This window comes from Leuresthes tenuis, unplaced genomic scaffold (genome assembly GCF_036924035.1).
Source record: "Leuresthes tenuis unplaced genomic scaffold, fLeuTen1.0.hap1 SCAF_4, whole genome shotgun sequence".
NCBI classification, from domain to species: Eukaryota; Metazoa; Chordata; class Actinopteri; order Atheriniformes; family Atherinopsidae; genus Leuresthes; species Leuresthes tenuis.
In genome coordinates, this window is record NW_027325358.1 from 32,404,398 (window position 1) to 32,427,963 (window position 23,566).

The 23,566-nt window shown below is 43.0% G+C and overlaps 8 non-coding genes across 8 annotated transcripts; 3 read left to right on the forward strand and 5 right to left on the reverse strand.

The window, feature by feature from the left end:
- The first annotated feature begins 2,306 nt into the window (after window positions 1-2,306).
- LOC140306038 (U2 spliceosomal RNA) lies at window positions 2,307-2,497 on the forward strand. Its single transcript, XR_011915403.1, has one exon. It is a non-coding gene; the product is annotated as a U2 spliceosomal RNA (small nuclear RNA).
- Window positions 2,498-2,908: 411 nt separating this feature from the next.
- Window positions 2,909-3,021, forward strand: LOC140306300 (U5 spliceosomal RNA). Its single transcript, XR_011915621.1, has one exon. It is a non-coding gene; the product is annotated as a U5 spliceosomal RNA (small nuclear RNA).
- A 299-nt stretch (window positions 3,022-3,320) lies between these two features.
- Window positions 3,321-3,508, forward strand: LOC140306164 (U2 spliceosomal RNA). The gene has a single exon (XR_011915518.1). It is a non-coding gene; the product is annotated as a U2 spliceosomal RNA (small nuclear RNA).
- A 4,175-nt stretch (window positions 3,509-7,683) lies between these two features.
- Window positions 7,684-7,871, reverse strand: LOC140306185 (U2 spliceosomal RNA). The gene has a single exon (XR_011915537.1). It is a non-coding gene; the product is annotated as a U2 spliceosomal RNA (small nuclear RNA).
- Window positions 7,872-8,146: 275 nt separating this feature from the next.
- LOC140306336 (U5 spliceosomal RNA) lies at window positions 8,147-8,260 on the reverse strand. The gene has a single exon (XR_011915653.1). It is a non-coding gene; the product is annotated as a U5 spliceosomal RNA (small nuclear RNA).
- A 411-nt stretch (window positions 8,261-8,671) lies between these two features.
- On the reverse strand, window positions 8,672-8,862 carry LOC140306042 (U2 spliceosomal RNA). Its single transcript, XR_011915407.1, has one exon. It is a non-coding gene; the product is annotated as a U2 spliceosomal RNA (small nuclear RNA).
- A 275-nt stretch (window positions 8,863-9,137) lies between these two features.
- On the reverse strand, window positions 9,138-9,251 carry LOC140306370 (U5 spliceosomal RNA). Its single transcript, XR_011915685.1, has one exon. It is a non-coding gene; the product is annotated as a U5 spliceosomal RNA (small nuclear RNA).
- Window positions 9,252-9,639: 388 nt separating this feature from the next.
- LOC140306110 (U2 spliceosomal RNA) lies at window positions 9,640-9,830 on the reverse strand. The gene has a single exon (XR_011915470.1). It is a non-coding gene; the product is annotated as a U2 spliceosomal RNA (small nuclear RNA).
- Window positions 9,831-23,566: the final 13,736 nt, after the last annotated feature.

The window sequence follows — 23,566 nt, forward strand, 5'->3', positions numbered from 1 at the left end:
TGCATGAGGTACCTTAAGTGTTAATGGGTGAAATAACACCATTATTGTTGATGCCTGCACTGCCAATGGCTTCTGGCCATTGATTCAAAAGTACGATCTCGTCCCTTTTTCCCCCTTTCAGTGGACACTGGCCCCTAATTACCGCAATTCAGCAGGGGGTCTTTCATTAGGAGTACTGGACTCCCCCGTGCACGGTTTCAGCTCCGACCCTGGAAAGCGGAAAAAACGTTGAGATCTGGTTTGAGGACCCAATTGTTGAGAAAAGTCTCTCAATGAGACTCAGAGTTGCTGGAGTCAGTTAATGCAAATGTTTAATCTTGCAGCAAGTTCAAGAATGTGTGTGTGTATGGGTGTATGTGTGCAAACGTGTGTGAGTTTGTGGGTGTGAGAGTTTAAAGAACCTGTTATCCACAGGCAGGTCTTAACTAGTATGGCACAGGTCCAGCCTGTCTCATCTTTTTTGGAAGGTCCAGCGCTCGGCCGTAACCCTTCTGTCTGTTTGGACTCTCACATACATTCGGTTAATCATAGAAAAACGAGAACAAAACTTTTTAGCCCCTTAAATTCATAAAACAGACATGGTGCAGTTATTTCCATTCTAGAAAATAAGAGTAATCACCACCATTCCTATAAATTCTGGATATTCTAACAATCTGAATCTTTTTTAAATGTTCGATGAAGCCCTTTGCTGTTCTGTTTAGAGACTCAGCTGATCATAAACCAAGTTTTGCTCTTGAACCAAGCTTCTAAACTCTTCACCTTTTTCATTTCTCAGTTAGTATTCACTTTAAAACTGATTAAAAGAAAAATTAAATGAATGCCTATCAACAAATGTGGGATCTAAACTCTAGTGCTTTCTCTAAAATAATTTCCTTTCTCAATTCAGAAATGTGTGTGTGTAAGTCACAACACCCGTGACACCAAAACGGCTTTCTTTTCTCTCTTTTCTCTACACTCTGCACTGTGAGCACACACACCAAATCAGAAAGGCTTTTTTTCTCTCTTTTCTACATTATGGACTGTGGGGACACAAAACCGCTCTCTCTCTTTTTTTTTTTTGATTGTGTGCCAGGGCGTTGTCTCACGTATTAGATTATGCTTAAGATACGAATGGGTTTATCAGTCACATCAGAATCCATACATACTGATCCTCCCGTAATAAAATGGTCGGATCTTATCAAACACACTTTGTTTCTTGTGACAAGTCAGCGAAACAGCGTATACACGTCAAGACACTGAATCAAGTTTGCCACAAGAACTCATAAGTTTGGCAGTATTGCTCTGCCGTCAGCAATCATACACCCATTTTATTTTCATGAGACATGTGCAGGCACCTGTTCATCTACTGTTCTATCACTATGAATTAGTTTATCTATTATCAATAAGGATACTTCTACAACTACTATCAAAGTATGTCCGGACTTCTTATGTTGTCAGTTGCTATATATGAATAAGTGGGTTGCTACTGAAAAGCATTAAGCATGTCACACAGCCCAAACATATAACATTTCAGGACACACCACACAGTTAACAACCACAGTGAAGCGTGTCAAAGCCCAAACATGTAACATTCAACAGGACACTTACACAACACATTCCAATCAAACAGTCAGACAACATACAAGAACATATACCCCAGCCGGCATTGCTCCCTGCCTATTTTCCTACAACTCACTATGTGTGCGCACACCTTTATTCACAAACTCTTCAACTTATACTCTTTTACCGAAGCTGCTACAGCTCGATTGGCCAAATACCCTTAGATCCTATTTCGGTGAATTTGACATCTGCCTTGTATGTAACAGATTAGCGGTTTAGCAGTTTTAATTTAGTTTGAGTGAAGGAATTCATTTTATAGCAAAATCCGAAATCGTGAAGAACTCATGAAAGTAAGCTTATTCTCGGATTCCTGAAACTTTAGATTTGCTCTTTCTTTTACTGCAAAGTACAACGTTGAGCAGCACTAATGAGTTGTTTCTATTTTTGGCAGGCTTTACCTTTGCGGATGAAGCCCTTTCTGTCTGTGCAAAAGAAATCTTGTTACTGTGCAGAGTGACTTCTCTGAGTAGAGTCGCCTTACTTGTTGCGACTGTGCCGATGTTCGAAGCTGGAGTGCAAAGTTGTTGCTTGAATGGTGCTCGCTGGAGCGTGTGGTAGTGTAAAGTTATACCATTTAAAAGGGCTGAAGAGTGCTCAGTGCAGCGGGTGGGCGGAGGTGCAAAGTGACACTATGGCCATAAAAAGAACACCGCTACAAGTGCGCATTGTGCCAGGAAGGGCCCTCGGACGTGAACCAGTGGACTGTTATCGCTTCTCGGCCTTTTGGCTAAGATCAAGTGTAGTATCTGTTCTTATCAGTTTAATGTCTGATATGTCCTCTATGCGAGGACTACATATTAAATGGATTTTTATCAATAGGAGTTGAAAAAGGAGCTTGCTCCGTTCACTCCAAGCATCGACCCGGTACTGCAGTGCCGCTGGGAACGGTGTGCTCTCCTCTGCTCTTGTGAAAAAGCAAACAGCGGTGCAGGATGGAAGTTTCAGGGAGCCTAAGATGAAACTTTCTTTTAATCTGCTGAGAAAAGAGAGTGAATGCGAAGCAGACTTTAACACGGCTCTGGGAGCGAGCCGAGTGCGGGCTAACCGGGAGAATTGCTTGAAAGAAACGCGACACCGAATGAGCAGTCAGAACAAAGCCTCAATACGGTGTTCCCGTGTTGTTTGTGGCTGCCTTGTCTTTTGCACAGAGTAAAAGACAAGGCAGCCATCGAATAGGGCCCGATTGTTCCTACTTGGTCAGCCGAGGAGCAAGGGGGGGGAGCAAGCGTCTCAACCAAGCAAAGCTCACCATGGGGAAGGTGGCTATGCCAACTAGCCTGATGCCCTGCTCCCGCAGTGATGGATAATCGTACACTGGTTTCTCTTCATAATGTACAAGTCTTTCGCCTTTTACTAAAGACTTCCGTGGAGAGCAGCACTAATGAATTGTTTCTATTTTCTGCAGGCTTTACCTTTGCGGGTGAAGCCCTTTCTGTCTGTGCAAAAGAAATCTTGTTACTGTGCAGAGTGACTTCTCTGAGTAGAGTCGCCTTACTTGTTGCGACTGTGCCGATGTTCGAAGCTGGAGTGCAAAGTTGTTGCTTGAATGGTGCTTGCTGGAGCGTGCGGTAGTGTAAAGTTATACCATTTAAAAGGGTTGAAGAGTGCTCAGTGCAGCGGGTGGGCGGAGGTGCAAAGTGACACTATGGCCATAAAACGAACACCGCTACAAGTGCGCATTGTGCCAGGAAGGGCCCTCGGACGTGAACCAGTGGACAGATATCGCTTCTCGGCCTTTTGGCTAAGATCAAGTGTAGTATCTGTACTTATCAGTTTAATATGTGATATGTCTATGCAAGGACTACATATTAAATGGATTTTTATCAATAGGAGTTGAAAAAGGAGCTTGCTCCGTTCACTCCAAGCATCGACCCGGTACTGCAGTGCTGCTGGGAACGGTGCGCTCTCCTCTGCTCTTGTGAAAAAGCAAACAGCGGTGCAGGATGGAAGTTTCTTTTAATCTGCTGAGAAAAGAGAGTGAATGCGAAGCAGACTTTAACACGGCTCTGGGAGCGAGCCGAGTGCGGGCTAACCAGGAGAATTGCTTGAAAGAAACGCGACACCGAATGAGCGGTCAGAACAAAGCCTCAATACGGTGTTCCTTTGGTGTTTTTATAAAATGCGGTGTAAAAAAAGGTGTGAATGCCCCATAGAAAACTAAAAGGTGGAGCGGAAGTGTTCGGCTGCAAGAAGGTGTGAATGTCCGACTATATTTGATGAAAAGCAGGTGAAGCAAGGTCTGAATGCCCAACCTTACATCATCAAAAGCGAGATCAGAGGTTTTTGGCTGCAAGAAGGCCATAGTTTGCCAAAAGCGGTTAAGGTGCGAATGATCGGCTAAATATCAACAAAAGTGGGGGCGGAGGTCTTCGGATGCAAGTGGGTGTGAATATCCCACCATACAAGTATGGTGGAGAGGAAGCTGTGAATGGCCGACCATAGTTTGCAAAATGCGGGTGAGAAAAGGTGCAAATGTCCAACCATACATGATCAAAACAGGGAGCGGAGGTGTTTGGCTGCGACAAGGTGTGAATGTCCACCCATAATTAATGAAAAGCGGGCAACAAGTAGGTTCGAATGCCCAACCATACATCATCAAAAGCAGGAGTGGATGTGTTCGGCTACAAGAAGGTTTGAATGTCCGAGCATAGTTTGTAAAAAGCGGGTAAGAAAAGGTTCGAATGCCCGAACATACACCATCAAAAGAGGGAGCGGAGGTGTTCCGCTGTAAGACGGTGTGAATGTCCGACCATAGTTGGTAAAAAGTGGGTATGAAAAGGTTCGAATGCCCAAATTCGGCTGCAAAAAACTGTGTTCGGCTGCAAAAAGGTGTGAATGTTCGACTAAATTTTGTAAAAAGCGGGTAAGACAAGGTGCGAATGCCTGACAATGTATGATCAAAAGCGGGAGCGGAGGTGTTCAGCTGCAAGAAGGTCTAAATGTCCATTTTTAATTGCTAGAAAACATGAAAGAAAATTTTCGAAAATCAATCCGCACATGATCATAAGTGGGAGAGGAGGTGTTCAGCTGCAAGAAGGTGTGAATGTCCTACCATAATTGCTGAAAAATGTGTTAGAAACGGTAAGAATGCCGGACCATACATCATCAAAAGCTAGAGAGGTGGTGTTCGGCTGCAAGTAGGTGTGAATGTCTGACTAAAGTTCAAATATATTAACAAAAGCGGGAGGAGAGGTCTTCGGATGAGTGGTTGAGAATTTCCAACCATAATCTATAAAATGCGGTGAAAAAAAAGGTGTGATAGATACCTAAAAGGTGGAGCGGAAGTGTTCGGCTGCAAGAAGGTGTGAATGTTATATATATAGTTGGTGAAAAGCAGGAAAAGCAAGGTCTGAATGCCCAATCTTACATCATCAAAAGCGAGATCAGAGGTGTTTGGCGGCAAGAAAACGGGTAAGGTGTGAATGACCGACTAAATATCAACAAAAGTGGGGGCGGAGGTCTTCGGATGCAAGTGGGTGTGAATATCCCACCATACAAGTATGGTGGAGAGGAAGCTGTGAATGGCCGACCATAGTTTGTAAAAAGCGGGTGAGAAAAGGTGCGAATGTCCAACCATACATGATCAAAACAGGGAGCGGAGGTGTTTGGCTGCGACAAGGTGTGAATGTCCACCCATAATTAATGAAAAGCGGGCAACAAGTAGGTTCGAATGCCCAACCATACATCAACAAAATCAGGAGTGGATGTGTTCGGCTACAAGAAGGTTTGAATGTCCGAGCATAGTTTGTAAAAAGCGGGTAAGAAAAGGTTCGAATGCCCGAACATACACCATCAAAAGAGGGAGCGGAGGTGTTCCGCTGTAAGACGGTGTGAATGTCCGACCATAGTTGGTAAAAAGTGGGTATGAAAAGGTTCGAATGCCCAAATTCGGCTGCAAAAAACTGTGTTCGGCTGCAAAAAGGTGTTCGACTAAATTCGGACGTTCACAACTTCTTACAACCGAACACCTCCGCTTCCGCTTTTGATGGTATATATTCGGGCATTCGAACCTTTTCTTACCCGCTTTTTACCAACTATGGTCGGACATTCACACCGTCTTTCAGTGGAACACCTCCGCTCCCTCTTTTGATGGTGTATGTTCGGGCATTCGCACCTTTTCTTACCCGCTTTTTACAAACTATGGTCGTACATTCAAACCTTCTTGTAGCCGGAAACCTCCACCCTCTTTTGATCATACTTTGTCGGGCATTCGCACCTTTTCTTACCCGCTTTTTACAAACTATGCTCGGACATTCAAACCTTCTTGTAGCCAAACACATCCACTCCTGATTTTGTTGATGTATGGTTGGGCATTCGAACCTACTTGTTGCCCGCTTTTCATTAATTATGGGTGGACATTCACACCTTGTCGCAGCCAAACACCTCCGCTCCCTGTTTTGATCATGTATGGTTGGACATTCGCACCTTTTCTCACCCGCTTTTTGCAAACTATGGTCGGCCATTCACAGCTTCCTCTCCACCATACTTGTATGGTGGGATATTCACACCCACTTGCATCCGAAGACCTCCGCCCCCACTTTTGTTGATATTTAGTCGGTCATTCACACCTTACCCGTTTTCTTGCCGCCAAACACCTCTGATCTCGCTTTTGATGATGTAAGATTGGGCATTCAGACCTTGCTTTTCCTGCTTTTCACCAACTATATATATAACATTCACACCTTCTTGCAGCCGAACACTTCCGCTCCACCTTTTAGGTATCTATCACACCTTTTTTTTCACCGCATTTTATAGATTATGGTTGGAAATTCTCAACCACTCATCCGAAGACCTCTCCTCCCGCTTTTGTTAATATATTTGAACTTTAGTCAGACATTCACACCTACTTGCAGCCGAACACCACCTCTCTAGCTTTTGATGATGTATGGTCCGGCATTCTTACCGTTTCTAACACATTTTTCAGCAATTATGGTAGGACATTCACACCTTCTTGCAGCTGAACACCTCCTCTCCCACTTATGATCATGTGCGGATTGATTTTCGAAAATTTTCTTTCATGTTTTCTAGCAATTAAAAATGGACATTTAGACCTTCTTGCAGCTGAACACCTCCGCTCCCGCTTTTGATCATACATTGTCAGGCATTCGCACCTTGTCTTACCCGCTTTTTACAAAATTTAGTCGAACATTCACACCTTTTTGCAGCCGAACACAGTTTTTTGCAGCCGAATTTGGGCATTCGAACCTTTTCATACCCACTTTTTACCAACTATGGTCGGACATTCACACCGTCTTACAGCGGAACACCTCCGCTCCCTCTTTTGATGGTGTATGTTCGGGCATTCGAACCTTTTCTTACCCGCTTTTTACAAACTATGCTCGGACATTCAAACCTTCTTGTAGCCGAACACATCCACTCCTGCTTTTGATGATGTATGGTTGGGCATTCGAACCTACTTGTTGCCCGCTTTTCATTAATTATTATTAATAATAATAATTATTCACACCTTGTCGCAGCCAAACACCTCCGCTCCCTGTTTTGATCATGTATGGTTGGACATTCGCACCTTTTCTCACCCGCTTTTTGCAAACTATGGTCGGCCATTCACAGCTTCCTCTCCACCATACTTGTATGGTGGGATATTCACACCCACTTGCATCCGAAGACCTCCGCCCCCACTTTTGTTGATATTTAGCCGATCATTCGCACCTTACCCGCTTTTGGCAAACTATGGCCTTCTTGCAGCCAAAAACCTCTGATCTCGCTTTTGATGATGTAAGGTTGGGCATTCAGACCTTGCTTCACCTGCTTTTCACCAAATATAGTCGGACATTCACACCTTCTTGCAGCCGAACACTTCCGCTCCACCTTTTAGTTTTCTATGGGGCATTCACACCTTTTTTTACACCGCATTTTATAAAAACACCACAGGAACACCGTATTGAGGCTTTGTTCTGACCGCTCATTCGGTGTCGCGTTTCTTTCAAGCAATTCTCCTGGTTAGCCCGCACTCGGCTCGCTCCCAGAGCCGTGTTAAAGTCTGCTTCGCATTCACTCTCTTTTCTCAGCAGATTAAAAGAAACTTCCATCCTGCACCGCTGTTTGCTTTTTCACAAGAGCAGAGGAGAGCACACCGTTCCCAGCGGAACTGCAGTACCGGGTCGATGCTTGGAGTGAACGGAGTAAGCTCCTTTTTCAACTCCTATTGATAAAAATCCATTTAATATGTAGTCCTTGCATAGACATATCACATATTAAACTGATAAGAACAGATACTACACTTGATCTTAGCCAAAAGGCCGAGAAGCAATATCTGTCCACTGGTTCACGTCCGAGGGCCCTTCCTGGCACAATGCGCACTTGTAGCGGTGTTCGTTTTATGGCCATAGTGTCACTTTGCACCTCCGCCCACCCGCTGCACTGAGCACTCTTCAACCCTTTTAAATGGTATAACTTTACACTACCGCACGCTCCAGCGAGCACCATTCAAGCAACATCGGCACAGTCGCAACAAGTAAGGCGACTCTCCTCAGAGAAGTCACTCTGCACAGTAACAAGATTTCTTTTGCACAGACAGAAAGGGCTTCACCCCCAAAGGTAAAGCCTGCCAAAAATAGAAACAATTCATTAGTGCTGCTCTCCACAGAAGTCTTTAGTAAAAGGCGAAGGACTTGTACGTTATGAAGAGAAACCAGAGTACGATTATCCATCACTGCGGGAGCAGGGCATCAGGCTAGTTGGCATAGCCACCTTCCCCATGGTGAGCTTTGCTTGGTTGAGACGCTTGCTCCCCCCCCTTGCTCCTCGGCTGACCAAGTAGGAACAATCGGGCCCTATTCGATGGCTGCCTTGTCTTTTACTCTGTGCCAAAGACAAGGCAGCCACAAACAACACGGGAACACCGTATTGAGGCTTTGTTCTGACTGCTCATTCGGTGTCGCGTTTCTTTCAAGCAATTCTCCCGGTTAGCCCGCACTCGGCTCGCTCCCAGAGCCGTGTTAAAGTCTGCTTCGCATTCACTCTCTTTTCTCAGCAGATTAAAAGAAAGTTTCATCTTAGGCTCCCTGAAACTTCCATCCTGCACCGCTGCTTGCTTTTTCACAAGAGCAGAGGAGAGCGCACCGTTCCCAGCGGCACTGCAGTACCGGGTCGATGCTTGGAGTGAACGGAGCAAGCTCCTTTTTCAACTCCTATTGATAAAAGTCCATTTAATATGTAGTCCTCGCATAGAGGACATATCAGACATTAAACTGATAAGAACAGATACTACACTTGATCTTAGCCAAAAGGCCGAGAAGCGATAACTGTCCACTGGTTCACGTCCGAGGGCCCTTCCTGGCACAATGCGCACTTGTAGCGGTGTTCTTTTTATGGCCATAGTGTCACTTTGCACCTCCGCCCACCCGCTGCACTGAGCACTCTTCAACCCTTTTAAATGGTATAACTTTACACTACCGCACGCTCCAGCGAGCACCATTCAAGCAACATCGGCACAGTCGCAACAAGTAAGGCGACTCTACTCAGAGAAGTCACTCTGCACAGTAACAAGATTTCTTTTGCACAGACAGAAAGGGCTTCACCCGCAAAGGTAAAGCCTGCCAAAAATAGGAACAATTCATTAGTGCTGCTCTCCACGGGAGTCTTTAGTAAAAGGCGAAAGACTTGTACATTATGAAGAGAAACCAGTGTACGATTATCCATCACTGCGGGAGCAGGGCATCAGGCTAGTTGGCATAGCCACCTTCCCCATGGTGAGCTTTGCTTGGTTGAGACGCTTGCTCCCCCCCCTTGCTCCTCGGCTGACCAAGTAGGAACAATCGGGCCCTATTCGATGGCTGCCTTGTCTTTTACTCTGTGCAAAAGACAAGGCAGCCACAAACAACACGGGAACACCGTATTGAGGCTTTGTTCTGACTGCTCATTCGGTGTCGCGTTTCTTTCAAGCAATTCTCCCGGTTAGCCCGCACTCGGCTCGCTCCCAGAGCCGTGTTAAAGTCTGCTTCGCATTCACTCTCTTTTCTCAGCAGATTAAAAGAAACTTCCATCCTGCACCGCTGTTTGCTTTTTCACAAGAGCAGAGGAGAGCGCACTGTTCCCAGCGGCACTGCAGTACCGGGTCGATGCTTGGAGTGAACGGAGTAAGCTCCTTTTTCAACTCCTATTGATAAAAATCCATTTAATATGTAGTCCTCGCATAGAGGACATATCAGACATTAAACTGATAATAACAGATACTACACTTGATCTTAGCCAAAAGGCCGAGAAGCAATAACTGTCCACTGGTTCCCGTCCGAGGGCCCTTCCTGGCACAATGCGCACTTGTAGCGGTGTTCTTTTTATGGCCATAGTGTCACTTTGCACCTCCGCCCACCCGCTGCACTGAGCACTCTTCAGCCCTTTTAAATGGTATAACTTTACACTACCACACGCTCCAGCGAGCACCATTCAAGCAACAACTTTGCACTCCAGCTTCGAACATCGGCACAGTCGCAACAAGTAAGGCGACTCTACTCAGAGAAGTCACTCTGCACAGTAACAAGATTTCTTTTGCACAGACAGAAAGGGCTTCATCCGCAAAGGTAAAGCCTGCCAAAAATAGAAACAACTCATTAGTGCTGCTCAACGTTGTACTTTGCAGTAAAAGAAAGAGCAAATCTAAAGTTTCAGGAATCCGAGAATAAGCTTACTTTCATGAGTTCTTCACGATTTCGGATTTTGCTATAAAATGAATTCCTTCACTCAAACTAAATTAAAACTGCTAAACCGCTAATCTGTTACATACAAGGCAGATGTCAAATTCACCGAAATAGGATCTAAGGGTATTTGGCCAATCGAGCTGTAGCAGCTTCGGTAAAAGAGTATAAGTTGAAGAGTTTGTGAATAAAGGTGTGCGCACACATAGTGAGTTGTAGGAAAATAGGCAGGGAGCAATGCCGGCTGGGGTATATGTTCTTGTATGTTGTCTGACTGTTTGATTTGAATGTGTTGTGTAAGTGTCCTGTTGAATGTTACATGTTTGGGCTTTGACACGCTTCACTGTGGTTGTTAACTGTGTGGTGTGTCCTGAAATGTTATATGTTTGGGCTGTGTGACATGCTTAATGCTTTTCAGTAGCAACCCACTTATTCATATATAGCAACTGACAACATAAGAAGTCCGGACATACTTTGATAGTAGTTGTAGAAGTATCCTTATTGATAATAGATAAACTAATTCATAGTGATAGAACAGTAGATGAACAGGTGCCTGCACATGTCTCATGAAAATAAAATGGGTGTATGATTGCTGACGGCAGAGCAATACTGCCAAACTTATGAGTTCTTGTGGCAAACTTGATTCAGTGTCTTGACGTGTATACGCTGTTTCGCTGACTTGTCACAAGAAACAAAGTGTGTTTGATAAGATCCGACCATTTTATTACGGGAGGATCAGTATGTATGGATTCTGATGTGACTGATAAACCTATTCGTATCTTAAGCATAATCTAATACGTGAGACAACGCCCTGGCACACAATCAAAAAAAAAAGAGAGAGAGCGGTTTTGTGTCCCCACAGTCCATAATGTAGAAAAGAGAGAAAAAAGCCTTTCTGATTTGGTGTGTGTGCTCACAGTGCAGAGTGTAGAGAAAAGAGAGAAAAGAAAGCCGTTTTGGTGTCACGGGTGTTGTGACTTACACACACACATTTCTGAATTGAGAAAGGAAATTATTTTAGAGAAAGCACTAGAGTTTAGATCCCACATTTGTTGATAGGCATTCATTTAATTTTTCTTTTAATCAGTTTTAAAGTGAATACTAACTGAGAAATGAAAAAGGTGAAGAGTTTAGAAGCTTGGTTCAAGAGCAAAACTTGGTTTATGATCAGCTGAGTCTCTAAACAGAACAGCAAAGGGCTTCATCGAACATTTAAAAAAGATTCAGATTGTTAGAATATCCAGAATTTATAGGAATGGTGGTGATTACTCTTATTTTCTAGAATGGAAATAACTGCACCATGTCTGTTTTATGAATTTAAGGGGCTAAAAAGTTTTGTTCTCGTTTTTCTATGATTAACCGAATGTATGTGAGAGTCCAAACAGACAGAAGGGTTACGGCCGAGCGCTGGACCTTCCAAAAAAGATGAGACAGGCTGGACCTGTGCCATACTAGTTAAGACCTGCCTGTTGATAACAGGTTCTTTAAACTCTCACACACACAAACTCACACACGTTCGCACACATACACCCATACACACACACATTCTTGAACTTGCTGCAAGATTAAACATTTGCATTAACTGACTCCAGCAACTCTGAGTCTCATTGAGAGACTTTTCTCAACAATTGGGTCCTCAAACCAGATCTCAACGTTTTTTCCGCTTTCCAGGGTCGGAGCTGAAACCGTGCACGGGGGAGTCCAGTACTCCTAATGAAAGACCCCCTGCTGAATTGCGGTAATTAGGGGCCAGTGTCCACTGAAAGGGGGAAAAAGGGACGAGATCGTACTTTTGAATCAATGGCCAGAAGCCATTGGCAGTGCAGGCATCAACAATAATGGTGTTATTTCACCCATTAACACTTAAGGTACCTCATGCAGTGGCTGTGATATGGTTACTTAACAAAATATCTTTACCAGACATCTCTCCTACATAACAGTTCTTCTTTCACAGCCACACCTTGTTGTCGAGAGATGTGCTACACTTAATCCATCCACACTGCTACCTACCCCACAGATGGAAAGCCTCATGATTGCATGTCAGAAATAACCATCAGTGTTTTACCCAGGCCAGACTTAACTGATATACGTTATGAAAATGCAGAAATAACTATATTTATTCAACAGGTCAAGCAAAAAACCCTGATGGCACAAATGCTACAGGATTTGCAGTAGTAACAGAAACTGAAGTTTTCTTAAAACAACCACTACCAAAAAATTACTCTGTTCAAGCAGTCGAATTGGTAGCTTTAACTGAAGCTTGTAAATTAAATAACAAAAAGGTTGTTAACGTTTACACTGACAGTCAGTATGCCTTCTCAACTGTACATGTGTTAACACAGCATTGGAAAAACAGGTATGTTGACATCCACAGCTAAATGTATAAACTACAAATATTTTAGCATTATTAGATGTTATTCAATTGCCATCTACAATAGACTCGTATGAATGACCGGAAGGAAAACCATACTGCCAAAGAATTTGTTTAAATATGCTGCAGTATTGAGCCACGCACCATGTCATGTCTTAACAGGAGGGATGGAAGCAATAATGAACAAGGTTTTTACAGCATATGGTTTTACTAATTATTGAATTTTTTTTTTTAGAATAAATAAATGAATAAAGTTTTGTCTAGCAGGTCAAATATGTGCAAAATACATTCCACAGGGCAATCTAAGACCAAAACGAAGATAATTCCCTAAGCCAGTGTATCTTTTTCAACATATTTGTTTGGATTTCATTATTTCATTATTGTGTAGATTTCATTGAACTAAATTAATGTTAAGGGAAACGATTCTGCTCAGTGACAACAGAGGTTTTTACCAAATGGTCTGAAATATTTCCATGTGCACAAGCAGATGCACTCTCAGTAGCAAAATCACGCGTAAAATAACTCATTTCTAGATTTGAAATTCCTGAAAAGATCTTCAGTGATACTTAGACACACTTTGTAAACAATGTCATCTCACTGATGGCAAAGAACTTAAAATAGACCTTAGAAACCACTGTGATATAGAAGGTTTCGCTAACACATTGGAATTGTTTTACTATTTACATATGCATGTGCAGTGAAGAATTGCTTGCTGCTGATAAATGCAAAGAAGAACAGCTTACACATAGATGCTCACATATAGGCTGCTGAATGCAATGAAGACCTGCTTATCCAGTAAAGTTCAATGTCAATGTGTAATATTCAATTAGGATTTGCAAAACAGTGAAGTTAAACAATGAATGGGTCCATAGTCGGTATGAGAAGACTACAGGAATATTTACCTGGGTGTACGTTCAAACAGAGATGAGAAAATTGCGATAAATGATTGTTTGTTTGTTTGTTAGTATGTATATGAATGTTATGTGTATAAACTGTGTTGAGTTGTAGTTACTCAGTAGTGTCTCAGTGAAACAACCGACGGGGGAAGCCTTGCGGTGACAACAAAAGCAGTGTTTTACTGATGAGTCAAGTTGCTCCAGTGTACTCCATACAAACTGGTTGGCTACTGAAGGGATAGAAAATGGGGAATACTTGTTTTAAAGCAAACAAGGAATTAGATGGGAAAAATACATGTTTTAACGGGACCCAGACAATATTATATAGATGTCGCCACTGAAGTAAAGAACATTTACGTGGGATGGTGTGAGGGTCCTCGTTTGGCTGACGTTCGCCGATATGCTCGCCATGCTCAGAACCAAGTTGAGACGCGTAAGACAACCAAAAGGGACAAGTGTGAAAAGGAGCTGCATTTGGCAACCATGACTATGTATTACGCAGTTGGTGTAAACAGAGGACGAGGCCGAAGTCGAAGACGTGGACGTGTGGGAGAGGAGGTCGAAATGGGCCACGCCAGAGCTATGATCCGAATATTTGTTTTTACTGTGGCCAGACTGGACACTGGAAGAAGGACTGTCCACAGCTAAAAAGTGATGAAATTGGGCAAAAGGCTGACTGAGGGTGGGAGGCAGGTTCTGGACGTCACGCGGCAGCGGAGCCTCCACTAATGGGTGATAGCACAAACACACTCACACATTTTTCCTGCTCTGTGTAGTGAAGCAACGCTTGCCGACTGTGATTCACGTAGTAAAGTTTTGCATGCTATTTCCGTCCTAGAGCAAAGATATTTCTCTCAGAATATAGGAACTTATGTTCATCAGTAGTGACGTCAGGGGAGTTTGATTGTCCTCCAAAGTTAAGTGGAAACCACGTTTAATGTATGTCTGCATCAGGCCAGGTTGTGAAGGAGAAAATGACAATGCCCATTGCGTGTTGTCACTCCCGATGAGCTCTCCTTCAAACACTCATTTTTGTTATCAGAGTTGTGTCCCATTAACCTGATGGGCTGTGATCTCATGTGTAAATTAGGCATTATTTTAACTTCTACACCAGAGGGTGTTAAGGTTATGTTACAGCCTGACAAAGTTTTCACAGCAGTGCAGTTTGATTCATCGGCACTTACATATGCTTATGAGTGGAAACTTCCCAGCTCTCCTTTTTCACAACAACTAGTGGAAGAAGCAAAAGCGTTAGTTTCACCCCTTTCTGATTTCATGCAACCTACTGATTTGCACTGCACATCACACATTTCTTTGGGGCCTGACAATGACTATAAGAAGTGAAAAAATATGTGCGCCTACTTTATTGACTCCAGAGCACTTCGATTTTTTTAATGTTTGTGGTACTCGCCCTCACATTTCCTTGGCCAAACGTACACACTGGCAGTGACAAGTTGTGGGAGAGTTTGTTGCTACATGTCAGAAAGAAATGGAGTGGACTGTTTCACCTGCTGATCCAAATTTGATGTTTTCTGAACGATTGTCAGCATACAAAAAAACATTTTTGAGTACAATGCATTGTCAAAGAACTGTGGACTTAATTCCTACCACAGAATCACATTTTGAAGCATGTTTTTTATCTGAAACAGATTTGTCTTCGATACCCATGTTGGCTGAAGTGCCCAATGATCTTTGGGCTAAGAGCAAATATGATGTGGGGTTGATAAAAGGCTGTGAACCAGTAATTGTCACCCCTAAATCAGACTTTTGTCCATGTAAAAAACAATACCCTTTTAAGCCTGAAGCAATTAAAGGGATTAAACCTGTTTTTCAATCTTTTCAGAAAACAGGCGTTATTGTTCCTTTTGAAAATTCACCTGTGCTTACTCCATTGTTTCCTGTTAAAAAGATTGAAGATGCTGGCCAGCCAGATGAATGGCGTTTTGTACAGGACCTCCAAGCGGTGAATGCTGCAGTTCAGCCACATGCTCCTACTGTGCCCAACCCACACACTATTTTGTCTCAAATTACATCAGATGCACAGTTTTTCTCAGTGGTTGACTTGTCGCCAGTGCACCCTGATAGCCCATTTTGGTTTGCTTTTTAGTTTGAAGGGAGATCTTGGACTTTTACCCAGTTATGCCAGGGGTACTGTGAAAGTCCCACTATTTACAATGCTGCCCTCAAAGCTAGTCTGGATTAACTTCAATCAACCACAGGCTCTGCTCTTTTGCAGTATGTGGATGACATCCTTTTATGTAGTCCATCTAAACAACAGTGTGAAAAAGACCAAATGACTCAAATAACTTTCTTGCTTTCAAAATTTTTCCTCTAGTGACGCTGACTTAGAGAGGGATGAAGATAATCATGTTTAATTGTTCATGTTTTGATTGTTTATCATTGGACCCTTTATTACTATGATGCCTGCATTTTAAACTCACGTTGTGTGCAAATGCAGGCTGATGTTTTACAGATAAAGTTATTATTTTCCTTGTTTCTTTTGGGTTGATTAATATAATGGTATTATTATAATCAAAAGGGAGGAATGTAATGGAAAATAATTCTTATATGCATTGTATTGAGTGTTACTGTGTATAACCTGCAAATGACCGAGCTGCAAGGTACCAACCTGCCCTGTTTTCTTAAATTCCTCTTTACAATGGTGGGCTTGTTATAATGAGATAGCTGCACTTTAGGGGGGACAGGGTTAGGCTGGTATTTACGAGGGTGTCTGGGTAACCTCAACTGATGGTTGGGGAGGAAAGTTAGAAGAACAATCAATTATACCCAAAAACAGATGACGTGATGAGCGGGCAATATAACTGTGTGTTTTTGCTTCAGTGGTCAGAGCAACTCTGTATTCTGTACTGTGTTGTTCTCTCTTGCAAGATATTATTATTAAAGCCTCTTATCTCCTCACAAGAAAATAACTGACTCCCCAAATGCAAGTGTCAGGACAAATGATCAAACTTCTCCAAGCTTCAGTCTGCAGAGAAGTACAAGACAGGGTTGCTCACTTTCTCCCTCACTTTTTGCTATTTTCATCAAACCTTTAGCAGCTGCTATCAGACAAGATAGAAATATTAAAGACATCCAACCCCAAAATATTGAGCATAAAATAAGTCTTTATGCTGATGATGTATTACTTTTCCTTCAGATCTCACAGACGTCTCTCACTCACACGATCACACTCATAAATAAATTCTCAGCACTTTCTGACTACTCTATCAATTGGTCTAAGACCACAGTTCTGCCCATTAACTGTAGGGTCCAGAATATACCTGCGATCACTTTACAGTCAGGAAATATTAGATATTTAGGCATAAACATTTCCTCCAGGCTCTCAGAGCTAACAAAGCTAATTTATGTGCAATTATTAAAGACAGTAGAGGACAATCTCTCTCGTTGGAAGTCCTTACCTATATCACTTATGGGGAGAGTTACAACCATTAAAATGATGACACTACCAAAAGTTAACTATTTGTTCTCAATGATCCCCATAAAACCAACCTGCTACTTGGTTTAAGTCACTAGATTCATGCATCTCTAAATTTCTGTGGAAAAACAAACCACCACGTATTAGTTTAAAAACCCTACAGAAGACCAAGGACAGTGGTGGATTAGATTTACCTAATTTTCAGCACTATTCCTTAGCCAATAGGTTACGGTATATATCAAAATGGTTTAAACCTAGCCCAATAGATGAACATGGATAAATATAGAACAAGCATTGTGTGATAATCTGGAAATCTCTGACCTGCCACTTATTAGTCAAAACGTAAAAAATCACAAATGTTTCAAAAGCATTAACATCAGCACCTCTCTGACAGCCTGGTGGGAATTTCTTAAAATAACAAAGTCTTCACTTGTCCCGTGTAAGCTTACACCCATCTGGAACAATCCTGACATCCTGCAAAACAAAAAAATGCTAAACTTTACTCTGTGGAAGATCAAAGGAATCAAACATCTGGAACATATAATCCAAAATGGACAATTTATTTCATTTGATGAGCTCATATCACAACATGAGATAGGCAGCAATAAATTCCTAGAATATCAACAACTTAAGTCTATAATAACAAAGAAATATATCCTCCACCAACCAGACTTACAACTCCCGATTAGGGTAGCAGAATTTCTAAGCATCTGCACCCCAAAACTACTATCAAAAATGTATAAATTATTGTCTAAGATAGATGACACAATGTCTCTACCGTCCTCAAAATGGGAGGCAGATTTATCCATCAGTTCTAGTCATAGCTTCTGGCCACAAATATGTTTGAACACCTTCAGAATGACTCAAAATCCTAATTTACAGCTCATACAATACAAAATTCTTCATAAAACACACTATACAGGACAAAGGATGTTCAGGATGGGTCTAACACACTCAAACATCTGCTCACATTGCACAGATAACACATCTGATGATTATGCACACGCTTTGTGGTTTTGTGCGCCTGTCCAGAAGTTCTGGCTTGAAGTCTGTGCGGACCTATCAACATGGCTAAAGTGTAGCATTCCTGCATGCCCCACACTGTGCATACTGGGTGACTTAGACAACATCAACATGGAATTTAGCTTAGCACACATGATCCTCACAGTGTTATGTATAGCAAAGAAAACTATTCTCATGAACTGGAAAGCAAAGAACAATCTGTATATTAACCAGTTTAGAAATCGCTCTGGGCGGTTGGGTGTGTGCTGGGGGGGGCTGTGTGGCTTCGGGCGTCTGGTGGTCTCTCGGGTCGTGGGGACCGGGTTGGTCATTGCTAGGGGGGACTGTGTGTCGGGCTTGGAGGGCAGTTTTGGGGGCTTGCGGGTTGGGCTGTCTTGCGGTGTGGGGCGGGGTCCCTTAGGGGCCTTGGGGTGGTGGCTGCTGGCTCTGTACCGGGTGACCGCGCCGCTCTGGCATGGGTGGTGGAGCTGGGCCTTGACCTGGTGGCTTGCCGCTGCCTTGTGCCCGGGGCGGGGCCCTGCCTGTGCCTGGGGGGTCTGGGTTGCCCTGGACATGCCACAGAATGCGTGGGTTGGTGCAGGTCCTGGTGCCGGGCTCGTTGCTCTGGGAACTCCAAGGTGTCCGCAGGTGGTTGTTTTTTTAGGGTGTTGGGGCGTGCGGTGAGGCGGAGGGGGTCTGTGTGGGGGTGTGCTTTTCCCCTGTTGGGAGGGGCCTGGGGGGGCCTGGGTGATGGTGGGTCTCAGGCCCGGGCTGCTGCGACTGGTGTGACCGGGTGATTTGTTTGTTTGTTTGTTTGATTTTTGTTGTTGTTTGTTTGTTTTTGTAGAGGTCCTCCGGGGTGGGGTTGGGTTGAGTGGTGTGGGGCGGGATTGGTTCCTTCTGGGGGTACAGTAGCTCCCGGAATATGGTGACTGCAGGCCCCGAGCCTGATGGACATCAGGCCCTCCTGCCCTGTGTTGGGTCCCAGGTAGCAGGGATGCCTATTGCAGCCAGTCTCTGTAAACATAAACAATAAACATTTACAAAACTTCCCTTGGCAAAGCAAATCTGTTTGGCATAAAGGTATTCAGACTACAATTCTGCTGCCAACAACACTAAACCTTTAGGAATCCGAGAATAAGCTTATTTTCACGAGTTCTACACAATTTCGGATTTTGATATAAAATTAATTCCTTCACTCAAACCAAGTTAAAACTGCTTTGTGCTTCATATTTATCCATGTCTAAATAGCTTTAAACAAAAAAGAACGTTGTACTTTGCAGGATAGGAAAGAACAACACTAAACCTTTTCAGGAATCCGAGAATAAGCGTTGTTTGACGAGTTCTACACAATATCGGATTTTGATATAAAATGAAATCCTTCACTCAAACCAAGTTAAAACTGCTTTGTACTTCATATTTATCCATGTCTAAATAGCTTTAAACAAAAACAAACGTAGTACTTTCCAGGATAGGAAACAACAACACTAAATTTTTTCAGGAATCCAAGAATAAGCTTCTTTTCACGAGTTCTACACAATTCCGGATTTTGATATAAAATTAATTCCTTCACTCAAACCAAGTTAAAACTGCTTTGTCCTTCATATTTATCCATGTCTAAATAGCTTTAAACAAAAAAGAACGTTGTACTTTGCAGGATAGGAAAGAACAACACTAAACCTTTAGGAATCCGAGAATAAACTTATTTTCACGAGTTCTACACAATTTCAGATTTTGTTATAAAATGAATTCCTTCACTCAAACCAAGTTAAAACTGCTTTGTCCTTCATATTTTTGCATGTCTAAATAGGTTTCAGGCATAAAATTCTTCATATTACCCTGTATGTGAAAGAAGCATACTTGTGATGGAGCAATACACTCCTTTGGGGTAACCTAAACTGATGGTTGGGGAGGAAAGTTAGAAGAACAATCAACTATCAACCAAAGACAGATGACGTGATGAGCGGGCAATATAACTGTGTGTTTTTACTTCAGTGGTCAGAGCAACTCTGTATTCTGTACTGTGTTGTTCTCTCTTTCAAGATATTATTATTAAAGCCTCTTATCTCCTCAGAAGAAAATAACTGACTCTGTGCGTTACTAAATTTCCACCACAATTTTGGCGTCACGAACAGGATCCCTCGACTGGTGTCTCTGGACCGGATCGCAGTGCATGGCCAGCCTGGACTGAAGTAGCTGTTCCAGCCTCATACCTCCAAGGCCTTTTCTGAGAGAGAGGACTGGCAGGTCCTTTTCCTGAATACCAGCGCTGGGATCATTTTTGAAATATGATAGTCTGAGACGATAGGACTGCTTTTTAGTTTTTATTTGAATAAAAGAGGGTTTCCCGGTTGTGTCATTAGTGAGACAGAGATTTCATGGGTAAGTGAAACTTTTGAAGCAGTCCGAAGAAGTGTGAAGTACTCCGAAGAAGTGTGAGTACAGATTAAGGTCCTCATTGGAGACGTCCTTTGAGTGAAGGAATATATTTCCCCATTCCAAGTCTGAGAATGGGAAACAGTAGGTCTCAGACTTTTGACCCTACCGGGGGACCTGAGCATGATGAAATGAAAAAGACATATGGTCCAGAGGTTTTCCACCTGAAGGTTCTTTTAGTATGTTAGAAATAAGAAAATTAGAAGAAAAGTTTTGCAAATATGAGAAAGAGATGAAGCAAAAAAAAGAAAATTAAGTTTAAATAAGAAGTAAGAAAGGTATAGAATTTTGGAAAAAATAAAGTGTATTAAGAGAAAGAAAGGAAAATGTTAAACAAATGCCATGACGGAATGATGATAATAATTTAGTATTAGCTGTGCCGGATCCAGACCTGGACTCCTGCCCTCCACGACGCCTGCAACAACAACAGCCAGCCCTGCCACAAGCCTCTGGCTCTCGGGAAGAAGGGACTTCTTCCATCCTCCCTCGGGAAGAAATTCCATCATTCTCACAACATCAGTTACATAGGTCTGATGATGAGGAAAAGGAAGACGTTTGGTTCTCCAGCATACCTGCCCAAGAACTTTTAACGCAAGTGACAAAAATCCTTTACCCACAATCTGGACTTCAGAGATCTAAACGTGAGAAAAAACAAAACCAGATTCAAACCATGCCTATGGTTAAAGTTGCAGTTCCCACTGGACCATTACTGGTTTATCGACCCTGGACTGAGACTGACATCATGGAAGCATAACAATGCTTACCAGATCCAGAGATTTCTGGACCCCATTTTGCTGACGAGTTGCGAGATTTCTGCGCACAATTCTGCCTGACTGGGGTTGAATTGCGTCGCATATTGGCAAAAAAGTTCAAACCGACCGACCTCGGCAAAATAGAGGCCAGTATGCTACAACTGGATTTGCGACCTACCAACAGTGAACGAGGACATAATGATAACGCTCAATATGAAGCAGCCATCCAAAGACTGTGTCAAGCCATCACCACTCAATTTCCAACCAAAATCAATATGTCCCACATTTACACCTGCAAACAGAAACCTGGTGAAGGGACTGATGATTTTGTACACCGCATCCTTGAGAAAGTCAGCAAGCACAGCGGTCATCAGAGACCAAGGGATTTGGGTAATGAATCAGGACCATGGGAGAGTATTGCATGCAATGGAATGTCCAACCATAGTTGGTAAAAAGCGGGTAAGAAAAGGTTAAAATACCCGACTGTACACAATCAATAGTGGGAGCGTATGTGTTCGGCTACAAGAAGGTGTGAAAGTCCGACCATGGTTTGTAAAAAGCGGGTAAGAAAAGGTGCGAATGCCCGACAATGTATGATCAAAAGAGGGAGCGGAGGTTTTCGGCTGCAAGAAGGTCTGAATGTCCAACCATAATTTTTTTTAAAACGGGGAAGAAAATAATCGAAAGCCCGACTATACACCATCAAAAGCGGGAGCGGAGGTGTTCAGCTGCAAGAAGGTCTGAATGTCCATCAATAATTGCTAGAAAACATGAAAGAAAATTTTCGAATATCAAACCGCACATGATCATAAGCGGGAGAGGAGGTGTTCAGCTGCAGGAAGGTTTGAATGTCCACCCATAATTCCTGAAAAATGGGTAAAAAAAAAGGTAAGAATGCCCAACCATACATCATCAAAAGCAGGTGTGAATGTTAGATCATAATTTGCAAAAAGCTGATGAGAAAGGGTGAGAATGCCCGACTATACACCATCAAATGCAGGAGCGGAGGTGTTCGGCTGTAAGGAGGTGTGAATCTCCGACCATAATTGCTGAAAAATGTGTTAGAAAAGGTAAGAATGCCGGACCATACATCATCAAAAGCGGGAGAGGTGGTGTTCGGCTGCAAGTAGGTGTGAATGTCCAGCCATAATTACTCACAAACGGGTAAGAAAAGGTAGTATTGCCAGACCATACATGATCAAAACAGGTGGTTTTAACAGGTGGTTCGGCTGCAAGAAGGTGTGAATGTCCGACTAAAGTTCAAATATATTAACAAAAGCGGGAGGAGAGGTCTTCGGATGAGAGTGGTTGAGAATTTCCAACCATAATCTATAAAATGCGGTGAAAAAAAAGGTGTGATAGAACACTAAAAGGTGGAGCGGAAATGTTCGGCTGCAAGAAGGTGTGAATGTCCGACTATATTTGGTGAAAAGCAGGTGAAGCAAGGTCTGAATGCCCAACCTTACATCATGAAAAGCGAGATCAGAGGTGTTTGGCTGAGAGAAGGCCACAGTTTGCGATGCAATAATTAAAGGCCTCATGCCAGATGTCGCCACTGAAGTAAAGAACATTTACGTGGGATGGTGTGAGGGTCCTCGTTTGGCTGACGTTCGCCGATATGCTCGCCATGCTCAGAACCAAGTTGAGACGCGTAAGACAACCAAAAGGGACAAGTGTGAAAAGGAGCTGCATTTGGCAGCCATGACCATGTATTACGCAGTTGGTGTAAACAGAGGACGAGGCCGAAGTCGAAGACGTGGACGTGTGGGAGAGGAGGTCGAAATGGGCCACGCCAGAGCTATGATCCGAATATTTGTTTTTACTGTGGCCAGACTGGACACTGGAAGAAGGACTGTCCACAGTTGAAAAGTGATGAAATTGGGCAAAAGGCTGACTGAGGGTGGGAGGCAGGTTCTGGACGTCACGCGGCAGCGGAGCCTCAAACTAATGGGTGATAGCACAAACACACTCACACATTTTTCCTGCTCTGTGTAGTGAAGAAACGCTTGCCGACTGTGATTCACGTAGTAAAGTTTTGCATGCTATTTCCGTCCTAGAGCAAAGATATTTCTCTCAGAATATAGGAACTTATGTTCATCAGTAGTGACGTCAGGGGAGTTTGATTGTCCTCCAAAGTTAAGTGGAAACCACGTTTACTGTATGTCTGCCTCAGGCCAGGTTGTGAAGGAGAAAATGACAATGCCCATTGCGTGTTGTCACTCCCGATGAGCTCTCCTTCAAACACTCATTTTTGTTATCAGAGTTGTGTCCCATTAACCTGATGGGCTGTGATCTCATGTGTAAATTAGGCATTATTTTAACTTCTACACCAGAGGGTGTTAAGGTTATGTTACAGCCTGACAAAGTTTTCACAGCAGTGCAGTTTGATTCATCGGCACTTACATATGCTTATGAGTGGA